Here is a 9,901-nt window from a genome sequence, read left to right as displayed (position 1 = left end):
CCGACCACAACCCCACCTAGCCCCTATCCTTGTAGCGTCACCTGTTAGTCCCCCTGACACTAAGAATCAGTTTGGCATTGGCCAATCAATTAACTTGTACATCTTTGGACTGTGGGAGGATAATGGAGCACCCGGAGGAAACCCACACAGACATGGGGAGAATGTGCAGACTCCGCACAGACAGTGACCCAAGCCGGGAATCGAACCTGGGTCGCTGGCGCTGTGAGGCAGCAGTGCTAACCACTGTGCCACCTTGCTGCCCAGTACGTGATTTCACCCCCCCCCCCCCAACACCCCACCTCCGCTTTCCCCATCCCACTGCACTGATGTCTCCAAAAGCCATTACCTTTCTTGCAAGTAACATTGACCAAGATTTTGATTGTTACCATTAAGGACGGTTCACTCCCCGGTGGCGAAGGCAACTAATAGCTTCATCACGGGCCTGATGCATTCTCCAACATGAAGCTGTGCCAGCCTTGGGGTCGGTGTGCAATAAACGTGGGTCAGAAGGTTCAAGCCCCACGTTAACTGAGCTCAAACATCAGTGGCGAGGGACTCAGAGCTGCCCCACCTTCCAGAAGCAACGTTACACCGAGGGGGTGCTCCGGTTTCCTCCCACAGTCTTAAAGACGTGCTGGTGCATTGACCCAATGGGCGGGACGAGCTGGTAAAGTTCCGGCCATTGAATTCGATCAAAATGAATGGCGGGGCAGGCTCGTAGGGCCAAATGGCCTCCTCCTGCTCCTATCCTCTATGTTTCTATGAACAGGTGTCGGAGTGTAGGGAAATTTCACAGCAACTTAATTGCAGTGTTAATGTAAGCCTTACTTGTGACAATTGAATATACTTCATTTTACAGTCATTTTACTTCTTTTGTTTTATTCATTCATGTAAGGTTGAGTGTCAGTCACATTGCTGTGGCTCTAGAGTCACACATAACGTCATACCCAAAGATGTGCGGGTTAGGTTGGTTGGCCATGCTAAATTGCCCCTTAGTCATAGCTGGGGTGTAGAGAAAGATCAACTTAATGCGAGGTAGGTCCATCCAACAGTCTGACAGCAGCAGGGAAGAAGCTGTTCTTGAGTCGGTTGGTACGTGACCTCAGATTTTTGTATCTTTTTCCCAACGGAAGAAGGTGGAAGAGAGAATGTCCGGGGTGCGTGGGGTCCTTGATTATGCTGGCTGCTTTTCCGAGTAACAAGTCTCACAACAAAGTCCAACCGGTTTATTTGATAGTAAATTTGATGGTATTTTCCAAGGCAGCGGGAAGTGTAGACAGAGTCAATGGATGAATTAACTCCATTAATAATTCCATGTTAATGTACAACTTCAGGGGGGCTAAAAATTCATACATGGTGACAGATTTGCCAAGAGTACATTGGGGTAGGGTCTGTTTGATAAAAACATCGCCAGGAACAGCAGAATCAAATAGAGTTAATTTTATTTCAGTGTTGCTGGATAAGGAATATCTTGCGTGTCACTCAGATAAAGAGGGGAGGTCCGTGCAACCCAGGTGGTTAAATAAGCAGGTCTGTGGGGAAATTAGAATCTGAAATTTCATTGTCTAAAAATTTCATTAGCTGCGTCACGTGGATTTGAAAACAGCTGATGATAATAAAAAACTCATATTAGATATTCTAAAAAGGCAGAAGAGAAAATATCATCGAAGCTTCTCGCAGAGGTTGTAAGTCTCATCAATGATGTTTAGGAGTCAAAAATCAATTAGCGACATTGCTCCTTTGAGGGAGTTAACAGGACATGTTGGGTCTGATGATGTGGATGATGAGCTAAGTACGTGTTTTGCATTGGGTTTCACATCGGAAAATGACACCGAGGTCCCTCTAGTACCTGAAACACGCAGTTAGAATTGCTTCAATAATAACTGACTGCAGGGACAGTCTCAGCTAAGACCAAGGTTGTTTGTTAATTCATTCGTGGTTCACGGGCATCGCTGGCTGGGCCAGCATTTATTGTCCATCCCCAGTTGCCTTTGGAGGGTAATTGAGAGTCAACCATAATTCTCTGGCTCTGGAGTCACATGTAGGCCAGACCGGGTAAGGAAAGCAGATTTCACAGAAGATAGGAGCAGGAGGAGGCCATTTGGCCCTTCGAGCCTGCTCTGCCATTCATCACGATCATGGCTGATCGTCCAACCCAATAGCCCAATCCTGCTTTCTCCCCATAACCTTTGATCCCGTTCACCCCAAGTGCGATATCCAGTCGCCTCTTGAATACATTCAATGTTTTGGCATCAACTACTTCCTGTGGTAATGAATTCCACAGGCTCACCACTCTTTGGGTGAAGAAATGTCTCCTCATCTCCATCCTGAATGCTCAGACTGTGTCCCCTGGTTCTGGACTCCCCCCACCATCGGGAACATCCTCTCTGCATCTACCCTGTCTCGTCCTGTTAGAATTTTATAAGTCTCTACGCGAGCCCTCCACCCCCTATTCATCTGAACTCCAGCGAAAATAATCCTAACCTAGCCAATCGCTCCTCATACATCATTTCCTTCCCTAAAGGATATCAGTGAACCAGATGAGCTTTTCTGACAATTGACAGCGGTTTCATGGTCAATAGATTCTTAATGGAGTCAAATTGCACCATCTGCCGTGGTGGGATTCGAACCTGGGTCCCCAGAACTGAGTTTCTGGATTAAAAGTCTGGCGATAATACCATTCAGCCATCATGAATGGTGATCGAGAGAGGGCCCAATTCTACTTCCCCTGAAGCGTGTTAATGAAATGAAGGATATGTAAGATTTGGGCTGATTTTATTGGACAGGATGGAAGTTTATGTGGATGGGTCTATCTGTGGCAACCAGTGTTTTAACACTTTGCATTTTACTCTCCCTTCCTTGGACAGTGATGGATTTTGATGGGTCTCTGAAATATAGGAAACATCTCTCTCTTCACACTGTCCTGAGGGCGGTTAGTCTGTTTTTCACCGTAACCTTAGACGGTGGCCTTGCATTTTTAACTGGCATCTTCTGCCTCATCTCATAAGAACATAAGAACATAAGAAATAGGAGCAGGAGTAGGCCATCTAGCCCTTCGAGCCTGCCCCGCCATTCAATAAGATCATGGCTGATCTGTTGTGGCTCAGTTCCACTTTCCCGCTCTCTCCCCATAACCCTTAATCCCCTCTCTTATCAAGAACCCATCAACCCGCTTCTTAAAAATATTTAGCGAGGCAGCCTCCGCCACTTCAATGGGCAGAGAATTCCAGAGATTCACCACCCTTTGAGTGAAGAAGTTCCTCCTCAACTCCGTTATAAACCGCCCCCCTTTTATCTTGAGGCTGTGCCCCCTAGTCCTACTGTCCTTTCTGAGCGGGAAGAGTCTCTCCACCTCTATCCTATCCATCCCATTCATCATCTTATACGTCTCAATGAGATCTCCCCTCATTCTTCTAAACTCTAACGAGTACAAGCCTAGTTTATTCAGCCTCTCCTCATAGCTCAATCCCCTCAACTCCGGTATCAGCCTAGTAAACCTCCTCTGCACTCCCTCCAAGGCCAAAATATCCTTGCGCAGGTGCGGCGCCCAAAACTGCACACAGTACTCCAGCTGCGGCCTCACCAATGCCCTATACAGCTGCAGCAAGACCTCCCTACTTTTATATTCAATCCCCCTCGCTATGAAGGCCAGCATCCCATTCGCCTTCCTGACCACCTGCTGCACCTGCAAGCTGGGTTTTTGCGACTCATGCACAAGGACCCCGAGGTCCCTCTGCACCGTCGCCTGCTGCAGTTTTTCGCCACGTAAGTAATAGTCCTTCCTACCATTCTTCCTACCAAAGTGGACCACCTCACACTTGCCAACATTAAATTCCATTTGCCATTTCCTGGCCCATTCGCCCAGCCTATCTAGATCCTTCTGCAGACTCTCCACACCCTCTGCACAATTTGCCTTTCCCCCAATCTTGGTGTCATCAGCAAATTTCGACACCCTGCACTCAGTTCCCTCCTCCAGATCATCTATATAAATGGTAAATAGCTGAGGCCCCAGCACCGACCCCTGGGGCACCCCACTAGTCACCAACCGCCAATCCGAATAGCACCCATTGACCCCCACTCTCTGCCTCCTATTTGACAACCAATCCTCTATCCACGCTAACACCCTACCCCCAACTCCATGTCCCCTGACCGCAATATTCCCAATTCCAATTACAAAACCTTATTTTCAAACTTAAAGGGGCAGAACCTCATCCCAGATGTTTCCCACATTCCCACAATGGCTGCATCTCAAAAACACTTCCCTCTTTATAAAGCGTCCGCCCGAATACAAGTCTTCCTTTCATTGGACGTGCAATGATGACAATGCATTGGCCAACCCATACCATGCAACCAATGAACCAAGTTTAGAATGAGAGAGGATCTCATAGAAACTTATAAAATTCTAACAGGGTTAGTTTCAGAAAGAATGTTCCAGATGACTCCAGAACTAGGGGTCATAGTTTGAGAATAAGGGCTAAACCTTTTAGAACTGAGGTGAGGAAAAATTTCTTCACCCAGAGGGTGGTGAATGTATAGAATTCACTATCACAAAAAGTAGTTGAGGCCAAAGCATTGTCTGATTTCAATAGGCTAAGGGATCTAGGGGTACGGGGGAATCAGGATATTGAATTTGATGATCAGCCATGGGCAGCACAGTAGTTGGCACTGATGCAGAAGGAGGCCATTTGACCCATCGAACCTGCATTGACACCAATCCCACCCTATCCCCATATATTTACCTTGTTAGTTCCCCTACATTAAAGAAATTTTAGCATTGCCAATGCACTTAACCTGCACATCTTTGGACTGTGGGAGGAAACAGGAGCACCCGGAGGAAACCCACGCAGACACTGGGAGAACATGCAAACTCCATACAAACAGTCACCCAAGGCTGGAATTGAACCTGGGTCCCTGGCACTGTGAGGCAGCAACACTAACCACTGTGCCATTGTGGCTGGCATGGTGGCACAGTAGTTGGCACTGCTACCTCCCAGCACCAGGGACCCGGATTCGATTCCAGGCTTGGGTCACTGCCTGTGTGGAGCATGCATATTCTCCCCGTGTCTGCGTGGGTTTCCTCCGGGTGCTCCGGTTTCCTCCCACAGTCAGAAAGACGTGCTGGTTAGGGTGCATTGGCCGTGCTAAATTCTCCCTCAGTGCACCCCAACAGGTACCGAGTGTGGTGACTAGGGGGTTTTCGCAGTAACTTCATTGCGGTGTTAATGTAAGCCTTACTTGTGACATTAATAAATAAACTTTAAAACTTTAAATCTTGCTACCCCGCCCCTCCCCCCCACCCCACCAAGTTTTGTTCCCTTTCTCGCACAATCTCAACACCTGGATGTTGTCACTTTTGGTTTTGATATTTCTGGCATTTTTTTCAGATATCATTCACGGGACGCGAGTGAAGCTGGCCAGGTCAGTGTTTGAGAAGGTGGTGGTGAGACACTCTTTGAGCCTCTGCAGTCCATGTGGCGTAGGTACACCCATAGTGCTGTCAGGGAGGGATCTCCATGTTTTCAAGCCAGAGGAAATGAGTGATAAAATTCCAAGTCTGCTTAGTGAGTGACTTAGTGGGTGTTGTGTCTCCCGTGTCTTTGTTGCCCTTGTCCTGCTAGATGTTAAAGGGTCAAGGGTTTAAGAGGCGCTGAGGACAGAACATTGGTCAGTTGCAGTAGAGCATCTTGTAGATGGTACGCACCTGCAGCCATGTTACCGTCAGAGTAACCTAGGGAACACACTTTTTTTTATTCATTTGTGGGACATGGGCATCGCTGGCTGGCCAGCACTTACTACCCATCCCTAGTTGCCTGGGAACAGTTGAGAATCAACCACATTGCTGTGGTTCTGGAGTTACATGTAGGGCAGGCCAGATAAGGATGGCAGATTTCCTTCCCTAAAGGACATTAGTAAACCAGATGGGTTTTCCCAACAATAGTTTCACAATTATTCTTAATTCCAAACATTTTTATTGAATTCAAGTTCCACCATCTGCCGTGGAGGGATTCGAACCCAGGTCCCCCAGAACATTAGCTGATTTTTTGGATTAATGGCCTAGCGATAATCCCACTCGGCCATCGCCCCCCCTTAGGCTGCAAACGCATGGGAACCCCACCACCCAGATTACTCACTATCCTGACCTGGAAACGTATCGCAGTTCCTTCATTGCTGCTGACTCAAGATCCTTTCAATCAATGTCAGTTTAAACGTACGGACACAATTGTTTATATGGAAGGCAGTAAAACAAATTCAACTCTTTTATCTGGAGCAAGTCAGACGAAGCCTTTTAATGGAAACATTAATGTGAATGTTAGTAATTATGTGAATATCATCAATTATCTGTACGATTACAGTTATTAATTAAGAACCCAGCACCTTGCTGATGAGGCTACCAGACTACTGCGAACGTTAACAAAACCTCTTAAACCGACACAGTTGCCATGATGAATGACTTTGAAAGATCACAGCGGCACAGTGGTTAGCACTGCTGCCTCACTGCCCCAGGGACCCGGGTTCGATTCCTGACTTGGGTCACTGTCTGTGCGGAGTCTGCACATTCTTCTTGTGTCTGCGTGGGTTGCCTCCGGGTGCTCTGGTTTCCTCCCACAGTCTGAAAGACGTGCCGATTAGGTGCACTGGGCCATGGTAAATTCTGCCTCAGTGTACCCGAACAGGCTCCGGAGTGTGGCTCTCATCCCATTTTAATTTTGAGATGGTGCCGGAGCGAGGTGACTTCTTGCAAGCTGTGCCCAGCATACCCTCTCACTCTATCGTTTACTCTCGTTCTGTGCTTGTTAAACTGCATTCTAACTCTTTCAAACTCTCTAACAATGCTGTAATTCAATACGTTCTGCACCCTCTCCTCTCCTTCTCTATGAATGGTATCCTCTGTCTGTATAGCATGCAAGAAACAATACTTTTCACTGTATTCTAATACGTGCGACAATAATAAATCAAATTAAAAATCACCTGAAAAGCAGCACTTCTGACACCTCAGCACTCCCCCCCCAGCCTTGAGCTTGAGTCCCTGGAGTGGGTCTTGGAACTGGAACCCTCTGACTCGGGGTGGAGGGGGTGAGGGTGAGAGAGGAACGCAATGAACCAGCCTCCCAGAAGGAAATGGAGATTCGTTTAATTAGGTGTCAGTTTTAGATCCAGTTTGCAGAGGAAGCAAGACAGAGGTTTCACTCTGTGACATTCAAAATTTGGCTTCAACACCAACCCTGCTTGGAAACGTAACACCTCACACCCCCCCCCCGAACCCCACCTCCCACACCCCACCCCCACACCACACCCCTCCCACACCTCCCACACCACACCCCCCACACCCATACCCCCCACACCCACACTCCCCTCACCCACACCCTCCACCCCCCACCCCCCACACACCCACACCCACACTCCCCCCCCACACACCCACGCCCACACTCCCCCACACCCACCCCCCCCCCACAGCCACCACCCCCACATCCACCACCCCCACACCCACCCCCCCCAACACCCACACTCACCTCCCCCGCACCCACCTCCCCCACACCCCCAAACCCACCACCCACCCTCCCCCACACCCTCCAACCCCCCACACCCTCCACCCCTCACCTCACCCCCCAACCCCCACCCTTCACCCCCCCACCCCTCACCACCCACCCCCCCTCACCCCACCCCTCACCACCCACCCCCCTCACCCCACCCCTCACCACCCACCCCTCACCACACCCCCCAATCCTATCTGACACCACCATCCACACTGACATTTATAACAGCTTTGTATGACCACCCAAGGTATTTGAGATAAATTTAATTCCACATCTCATTCCAATTAACCAATAAAAGACCGGAGACGGGGATAATGAAACGAACGGGCACTCGCTCTGATCGGTTCGAGGTAACAGGCCCGAAACCGGACTGTCAACCGCCTTCCCCGAGCGAGGCAGAATGTAGAACCCACATCACTCACTAATACCCTGGCGAGCTAATTAAGAAATCTCCTCACTTCTTCATCAGAGGCCTGGGGAAAACAAACTCCCACGAAGTCTCGCAGGCAGTGTGCTGTTGGTGCCCTTGTTGTTAGGTTTGCTTTGTCGGCTGATAACGTGTTTGGCAGAGATTGGCCTCTGGGGGGGTTTATTCGGAAAGTAACTGCGGTTACATGAAGCAAGCAATTAGGGTCTTAGGACTGATTATACGGCTGTGCAGCACAGAACCAGAGCTCTCCGGGGTGTCGGAACATGTGAACTGCTAAAAAAAAAACCTGAACAGCCAATTACGCTTTCAGATATGTCAGGGGTTGCGCTTCAGAGTATTAGACACCCAGTTAGTCTAATTGGTCGAATTATATGCAGATCTCAGTGCCAAACTCTCTCATGTCAATTTGACCAGACACTGAGCCCCATTCCGTACAAAATCCCTCTTGAAAACAACACGAGATCCTTTCATTCCGAACTGCCTGCCTATTAAAAGCAGCACTGCTGAGGTGTTCGTTAACCAGCCTCCCCTGAGGTGTCATGCACTCATCCCAAAGATTCTTTATCCAGAGGTGATTGTGGTTTAACATATGTGGGAAGGGATGAACGGGCCTTCTGTAAAACTGGGAGCAGCAGCGAAAAGAAATCAGAGATTGTGGGTGGGTTTTTATGGCCTTGCTCATTCTGAAACCCTAAAATCCCACCCATCCCTCACCCATCCCAGAACCTTAACATCCCGCCCATCCCTCACCCATCCTGGAACCTTAAAATCCCACCCATCCCTCACCCATCCCAGAACCTTAAAATCCCACCCATCCCTCACCCATCCTGGAACTTTAACTTCCCGCCCATTCCGGAAACTTAAAATCCCACCCATCCCTCACTCATCCCAGAACCTTAACATCCTGCCCATCCCTCACCCATCCTGGAACCTTAAAATCCCACCCATCCCTCACCCATCCCAGAACATTAAAACCACCCCCCCCAAACCTTCGCTCATCCCAAAACCCTGAAATTCCACCTAAGGTCAACGGACCTTCCCATTGTCCATCTCTCATCCGCTCCAATTCCCATTGTGGGAGGGACAGTAAAATTCCAACACCTCTTTTTCACTAATTGCAAGGCCATCCCCCAGCTTGGGAATGTGGGAGCTCCAGGTAATGGAATTGCAGATGTGTTTTGGTTTGATTTGATTTGATTTATTATTGCCACATGTATTAACATACAGTGAAAAGTATTGTTTCTTGTGCACAATACAGACAAAGCATACCATTCAAAGAGAAGGAAAACAAAGGGTGCAGAATGTAGTGTTACAGTCATAGCTAGGGTGTAGAGAAAGATCAGCTTAATGCGAGGTAGGTCCATTCAAAAATCTGATGGCAGCAGGGAAGAAGCTGTTCTTGAGTCGGTTGGTACGTGACCTCAGACTTTAAATTGTTTTCTCAACGGCAGAAGGTGGAAGAGAGAATGCCTGGGGTGCGTGGGGTCCTTAATTATTCGCGAGGCAGCGGGAAGTGTAGACAGAGTCAATGGGTGGGACGCTGGTTTGAATTTGCCCCAAATCCAACTCTCCAAAAACCAGAATTATCCAAAATCTGGACATTTATATCTCAGATTGAATGGAGGAAAAATGTGAATGATTGCAAACGTTTTCTGTTGTGATGTCCAGAGGGGATTGTCAATAAATCTCCCCATGGGCTTCCTGGAATATGAATTTTCCTACTGAGCGCGCAAAGGCTCATCCAGTAGGAAAGAAGTAATGGGAGCTTGCAACTCCCACAGTGGCACAGCGGTTAGCACTGCTGCCTCACAGCGCCAGGGACCCAGGTTCAATTCCCGGCTTGGGTCACTGTCTGTGTATGGTCTGCATGTTCTCCCCGTGTCTGCTTGGGTTTCCTTTGAGTGCTCCAGTTTCCTTCCACAGTCTGAAAGCCATG

This window comes from Carcharhinus amblyrhynchos, chromosome 12 (genome assembly GCF_965287045.1).
Source record: "Carcharhinus amblyrhynchos chromosome 12, sCarAmb.v2.hapA, whole genome shotgun sequence".
NCBI lineage: Eukaryota > Metazoa > Chordata > Chondrichthyes > Carcharhiniformes > Carcharhinidae > Carcharhinus > Carcharhinus amblyrhynchos.
The sequence above is the reverse complement of the archived record's forward strand: the minus strand, read 5'-3'. Positions refer to the sequence as shown.